This window comes from Gouania willdenowi, chromosome 1 (assembly GCF_900634775.1).
Source record: "Gouania willdenowi chromosome 1, fGouWil2.1, whole genome shotgun sequence".
In the NCBI taxonomy this organism is placed as follows: Eukaryota; Metazoa; Chordata; class Actinopteri; order Blenniiformes; family Gobiesocidae; genus Gouania; species Gouania willdenowi.
In genome coordinates this window covers 7,378,555-7,385,537 of record NC_041044.1, presented here as the reverse complement: position 1 = coordinate 7,385,537, position 6,983 = coordinate 7,378,555, and the positions used below count along the sequence as shown (strand labels likewise).

Here is a 6,983-nt window from a genome sequence, read left to right as displayed (position 1 = left end):
TAGCCAGTGTGTTGAGATAGCATTTTGGCAAAAGTAAAATGCATTAGCAAGCTTTAGTAACCAAGCTCACTGAAGCAATCCAGCCAGTGAGTTGAGTTGCATTTCGTCTGAGTTCTTAAAAATTACTCATGACACAGTGAATAATCAATTTGTGTTGTGCCATCTTATAGTTATTACAACATTTTTTTTAAAATTTTTTTTTTGCATTTTTTTTAGATTTTTGTGCTGGAATAGCTCTGTTGGGAGAGCTTTAGACTAAAGATCAAAGGCTCCCTGGTTAGATCCTGGGCTACGGCAGATGAATGAAATTGTTTGGGTATATTGTTATGGAATTCTTTTGATGACTCAGAAAAAAGTAAAATAAACTAGCCACCACCGGTCAACAAGCTCAAGGTCACTGATGCAAGCTAAGGTACCACTCAAGTTATCTAGCCAGTGTGTTGAGATAGCATTTTGTCTGAGTTTTCAAAAATTATTTATGACACGGTGACTCAACTCTCTGATGTGTCCCTTTACATAGTTTGATAAAACATTTTTTTTCAAACATTTTTACTGCCCTTTTGTGCCGGAATAGCTCAGTTGGGAGAGCTTTAGACTAAAGATCTAAAGGCTCCCTGGTTAGATCCTGGGCTGCGGCAGATGTGCCATTGTTTTCTGCAAAAGAGTTGTGCTGATGACTCAGCAAAAGTAAAATGCATTAGCTACCACCGGTCAACAAGCTCAAGGTCACTGATGCTAGCCAAGGAACCACTGAAGCAATCTAGCCAGTGAGTTGCGTTTCGTCTGAGTTCTTAAAAATTACTCATGACACGGTGAATAATCTATTTGTGGTGTGCCATCTTATAGTTATTACAACATTATATATTTATTATTTTTGGATTTTTTTTTTTAGATTTTTGTGCTGGAATAGCTCTGTTGGGAGAGCTTTAGACTAAAGATCAAAGGCTCCCTGGTTAGATCCTGGGCTACGGCAGATGTATGAATTTGTTTGGGTATATTGTTATGGAATTCTTCTGGTGACTCAGCAAAAGTAAAATATGTTAGCTACCACCGGTTACCAAGCTCAAGGTCACTGATGCAAGCTAAGGTACGACTTAAGCTATCTAGCCAGTGTGTTGAGATAGCATTTTGTCTGAGTTTTCAAAAATTATTTATGACACGGTGACTCAACTCTCTGATGTGTCCCTTTACATAGTTTGATAAAACATTTTTTTTCAAACATTTTTACTGCCCTTTTGTGCCGGAATAGCTCAGTTGGGAGAGCTTTAGACTAAAGATCAAAGGCTCCCTGGTTAGATCCTGGGCTGCGGCAGATGTATGAATTTGTTTGGGTATATTGTTATGGAATTCTGTTGATGACTCAGCAATAGTAAAATACATTAGCCACCACCGGTCACCAAGCGCTAGGTCACTGATGCAAGCAAAGGTACCACTTAAGTTATCTAGCCAGTGTGTTGAGATAGCATTTTGGCAAAAGTAAAATGCATTAGCAAGCTTTAGTAACCAAGCTCACTGAAGCAATCCAGCCAGTGAGTTGAGTTGCATTTCGTCTGAGTTCTTAAAAATTACTCATGACACAGTGAATAATCAATTTGTGTTGTGCCATCTTATAGTTATTACAACATTTTTTTAAAAATTTTTTTTTTTGCATTTTTTTTAGATTTTTGTGCTGGAATAGCTCTGTTGGGAGAGCTTTAGACTAAAGATCAAAGGCTCCCTGGTTAGATCCTGGGCTACGGCAGATGAATGAAATTGTTTGGGTATATTGTTATGGAATTCTTTTGATGACTCAGAAAAAAGTAAAATAAACTAGCCACCACCGGTCAACAAGCTCAAGGTCACTGATGCAAGCTAAAGTACCACTCAAGCTATCTAGCCAGTGTGTTGAGATAGCATTTTGTCTGAGTTTTCAAAAATTATTTATGACACGGTGACTCAACTCTCTGATGTGTCCCTTTTCATAGTTTAATAAAACTTTTTTTTCAAACATTTCTACCAGCATTTTGTGCCGGAATAGCTCAGTTGGGAGAGCGTTAGACTGAAGATCTAAAGGTCCCTGGTTCGATCCCGGGTTGCGGCAGATATGCCATTGTTTTCTGCAAAAGAGTTGTGCTGATGACTCAGCAAAAGTAAAATGCATTAGCTACCACCGGTCAACAAGCTCAAGGTCACTGATACTAGCCAAGGAACCACTGAAGCAATCTAGCCAGTGAGTTGCGTTTCGTCTGAGTTCTTAAAAATTACTCATGACACGGTGAATAATCTATTTGTGGTGTGCCATCTTATAGTTATTACAACATTATTTATTTATTTATTTTTGGATTTTTTTTTTTAGATTTTTGTGCTGGAATAGCTCTGTTGGGAGAGCTTTAGACTAAAGATCAAAGGCTCCCTGGTTAGATCCTGGGCTACGGCAGATGTATGAATTTGTTTGGGTATATTGTTATGGAATTCTTCTGGTGACTCAGCAAAAGTAAAATATGTTAGCTACCACCGGTTACCAAGCTCAAGGTCACTGATGCAAGCTAAGGTACGACTTAAGCTATCTAGCCAGTGTGTTGAGATAGCATTTTGTCTGAGTTTTCAAAAATTATTTATGACACGGTGACTCAACTCTCTGATGTGTCCCTTTACATAGTTTGATAAAACATTTTTTTTCAAACATTTTTACTGCCCTTTTGTGCCGGAATAGCTCAGTTGGGAGAGCTTTAGACTAAAGATCAAAGGCTCCCTGGTTAGATCCTGGGCTGCGGCAGATGTATGAATTTGTTTGGGTATATTGTTATGGAATTCTGTTGATGACTCAGCAATAGTAAAATACATTAGCCACCACCGGTCACCAAGCGCTAGGTCACTGATGCAAGCAAAGGTACCACTTAAGTTATCTAGCCAGTGTGTTGAGATAGCATTTTGGCAAAAGTAAAATGCATTAGCAAGCTTTAGTAACCAAGCTCACTGAAGCAATCCAGCCAGTGAGTTGAGTTGCATTTCGTCTGAGTTCTTAAAAATTACTCATGACACAGTGAATAATCAATTTGTGTTGTGCCATCTTATAGTTATTACAACATTTTTTTTTAAATTTTTTTTTTTGCATTTTTTTTTAGATTTTTGTGCTGGAATAGCTCTGTTGGGAGAGCTTTAGACTAAAGATCAAAGGTTCCCTGGTTAGATCCTGGGCTACGGCAGATGAATGAAATTGTTTGGGTATATTGTTATGTAATTCTTTTGATGACTCAGAAAAAAGTAAAATAAACTAGCCACCACCGGTCAACAAGCTCAAGATCACTGATGCAAGCTAAGGTACCACTCAAGTTATCTAGCCAGTGTGTTGAGATAGCATTTTGTCTGAGTTTTCAAAAATTATTTATGACACGGTGACTCAACTCTCTGATGTGTCCCTTTACATAGTTTGATAAAACATTTTTTTTCAAACATTTTTACTGCCCTTTTGTGCCGGAATAGCTCAGTTGGGAGAGCTTTAGACTAAAGATCAAAGGCTCCCTGGTTAGATCCTGGGCTGCGGCAGATGTATGAATTTGTTTGGGTATATTGTTATGGAATTCTGTTGATGACTCAGCAATAGTAAAATACATTAGCCACCACCGGTCACCAAGCGCTAGGTCACTGATGCAAGCAAAGGTACCACTTAAGTTATCTAGCCAGTGTGTTGAGATAGCATTTTGGCAAAAGTAAAATGCATTAGCAAGCTTTAGTAACCAAGCTCACTGAAGCAATCCAGCCAGTGAGTTGAGTTGCATTTCGTCTGAGTTCTTAAAAATTACTCATGACACAGTGAATAATCAATTTGTGTTGTGCCATCTTATAGTTATTACAACATTTTTTTTTAAATTTTTTTTTTTGCATTTTTTTTAGATTTTTTTGCTGGAATAGCTCTGTTGGGAGAGCTTTAGACTAAAGATCAAAGGCTCCCTGGTTAGATCCTGGGCTACGGCAGATGAATGAAATTGTTTGGGTATATTGTTATGGAATTCTTTTGATGACTCAGAAAAAAGTAAAATAAACTAGCCACCACCGGTCAACAAGCTCAAGGTCACTGATGCAAGCTAAGGTACCACTCAAGCTATCTAGCCAGTGTGTTGAGATAGCATTTTGTCTGAGTTTTCAAAAATTATTTATGACACGGTGACTCAACTCTCTGATGTGTCCCTTTTCATAGTTTAATAAAACTTTTTTTTCAAACATTTCTACCAGCATTTTGTGCCGGAATAGCTCAGTTGGGAGAGCGTTAGACTGAAGATCTAAAGGCCCCTGGTTCGATCCCGTGTTGCGGCAGATATGCCGTTGTTTTCTGCAAAAGAGTTGTGCTGATGACTCAGCAAAAGTAAAATGCATTAGCTACCACCGGTCACTGATGCTAGCCAAGGAACCACTAAAGCAATCCAGCCAGTGAGTTGAGTTGCGTTTCGTCTGAGTTCTTAAAAATTACTCATGACACGGTGAATAATCTATTTGTGGTGTGCCATCTTATAGTTATTACAACATTAATTATTTATTTTTTTTTGGATTTTTTTTTTTAGATTTTTGTGCTGGAATAGCTCTGTTGGGAGAGCTTTAGACTAAAGATCAAAGGCTCCCTGGTTAGATCCTGGGCTGTGGCAGATGTATGAATTTGTTTGGGTATATTGTTATGGAATTCTGTTGATGACTCAGCAATAGTAAAATATGTTAGCTACCACCGGTCACCAAGCTCAAGGTCACTGATGCAAGCTAAGGTACGACTTAAGCTATCTAGCCAGTGTGTTGAGATAGCATTTTGGGAAAAGTAAAATATAATAAATAATGTTGATAGGGATATAATATTATTAGTTAAAGTAGTAATAGTAATAAAAGTAATGTTGTAATGATATTAACGGTAATAATTGCAATAACAAAATAATATAATAATGCACTAAAAACAATATTAATAATAAACAATTTTAAATAATTATAAGGTATTGTAATGATAATATAGCAATGCTAATAATACAATGAGAACACTAGTAACTATAATAAAAAATATTAATCATGAAAAAGAATATAATGGTATTTAAAAGAATAGCAATAACTTTCATACAATAACAATAACAAAATAATATAATGAAAATCCAGTAACTATAATACAATAAAAACAATAACAACATCAAATAATTAAGTAATAGCAATAATAATTAAAGCCACGAGCGGCGTCATAGGGTCCAATGAAGCGGCCGGGGGCGGTAACCCACGGTCACGTATACCACTGTTGGGGATTTGGGAATTGGCCTGGAGTTGTAAGCGTTTTCGTATAATGGCGTAGTTATGGCGAAGTATTTTCCTGTGTCATGATAGGCCCCTTCCACCTTTCACAGCCTGCTCTATTTGCCATAGCAATGTGCTTCCATCTAATAAGATTCATCCTACAGTGTTTTGAAGTCAACACGACATGTCGTCTTGCCGCTAGAGCTGCTGGCGTAGGACGGCCCAAGAAGCGGCGGCCTCTGAGAGCGCAAGGCATTGTGGGTGTTTTTGGTTATCATTTGTTGTTTGGGGCTGTACGGTCATCATGTGTATCAAATATGAAGCACTTTGAACTTTGCATTCTGGAGTTGCAAGCGTTTTCGTATAACAGCGTAGTTATGGCGAAGGATTTTCCTGTGTGATTATAGGCCCCTCCCATTGGCCATGATGGGTAATTTGGTCATCGAGCATTGTTTATGGATGGACAATCATCGTGTGTATCAAATATGAAGCAGTTTGAACTTTGCATTGCATTCTGGAGTTGTAAGCGTTTTCGTATAACGGCGTAGTTATGGCGAAGGATTTTCCTGTGTCACGATAGGCCCCTCCCACTTTTCACAGCCTGCTCTATTTGCCATAGCAATGTGCTTTCATCTAATAAGATTCATCCTACAGTGTTTTAAAGTCAACACGACATGTCGTCTTGCCGCTAGAGCTGCTGGCGTAGGACGGCCCAAGAAGCGGCGGCCTCTGAGAGCGAAAGGCATTGTGGGTGTTTTTGGTTATTGTTTGTTGTTTAGGGCTGTACGGTCATCATGTGTATCAAATATGAAGCACTTTGAACTTTGCATTCTGGAGTTGCAAGCGTTTTTGTATAACGGCGTAGTTATGGCGAAGGATTTTCCTGTGTGATTATAGGCCCCTCCCACTGGCCATGATGGGTAATTTGGTCATCGAGCGTTGTTTATGGATGGACAATCATCGTGTGTATCAAATATGAAGCAGTTTGAACTTTGCATTGGAGCGGTATAAGCATTTTTCTATTACGGCGTGCTGATGGCGAAGGATTTTTCAGTGACATTGTAGGCCCCTCCCACTGACCACAGTCTGTTGTTTCTTCAATAGGAATGTGCTCCCCTCTGTGTAGGTTCTTCCTACAGTGTTTTGAAGTCAACGCAACATATCGTCTCTCCGCTACAGCTGCTCGTGTAGGACGACCACAGAAGCGGCGCCCTCTGAGAACGCAAGGCATTGTGGGTAAATTGGTTATCGTTTGTTGTTTAGCTCTGGACAGTGATCGTGTGTATCAAATATGAAGCAGTTTGAACTTTGCAATCTAGAGTTATAAGCGTTTTCGTATAACGGCGTAGTTATGGCGAGGGATTTTTGTGTGTCATTATAGGCCCCTCCCACTGGCCATGATGGGTAATTTGGTCATCGAGCGTTGTTTATGGATGGACAATCATCGTGTGTATCAAATATGAAGCAGTTTGAACTTTGCATTGGAGCGGTATAAGCATTTTTCTATTACGGCGTGCTGATGGCGAAGGATTTTTCAGTGACATTGTAGGCCCCTCCCACTGACCACAGTCTGTTGTTTCTTCAATAGGAATGTGCTCCCCTCTGTGTAGGTTCTTCCTACAGTGTTTTGAAGTCAACGCGACATATCGTCTCTCCGCTACAGCTGCTCGTGTAGGACGACCACAGAAGCGGCGCCCTCTGAGAACGCAAGGCATTGTGGGTAAATTGGTTATCGTTTGTTGTTT

General features: G+C 39.2%; 2 non-coding genes across 2 annotated transcripts; both read left to right on the top strand.

The window, feature by feature from the left end:
- Positions 1 to 2,007: 2,007 nt before the first annotated feature.
- Positions 2,008 to 2,080, top strand: trnaf-gaa (transfer RNA phenylalanine (anticodon GAA)). The gene has a single exon. It is a non-coding gene; the product is annotated as a tRNA-Phe (tRNA).
- A 2,140-nt stretch (positions 2,081 to 4,220) lies between these two features.
- Positions 4,221 to 4,293, top strand: trnaf-gaa (transfer RNA phenylalanine (anticodon GAA)). The gene has a single exon. It is a non-coding gene; the product is annotated as a tRNA-Phe (tRNA).
- The last annotated feature ends 2,690 nt before the right edge of the window (positions 4,294 to 6,983 follow it).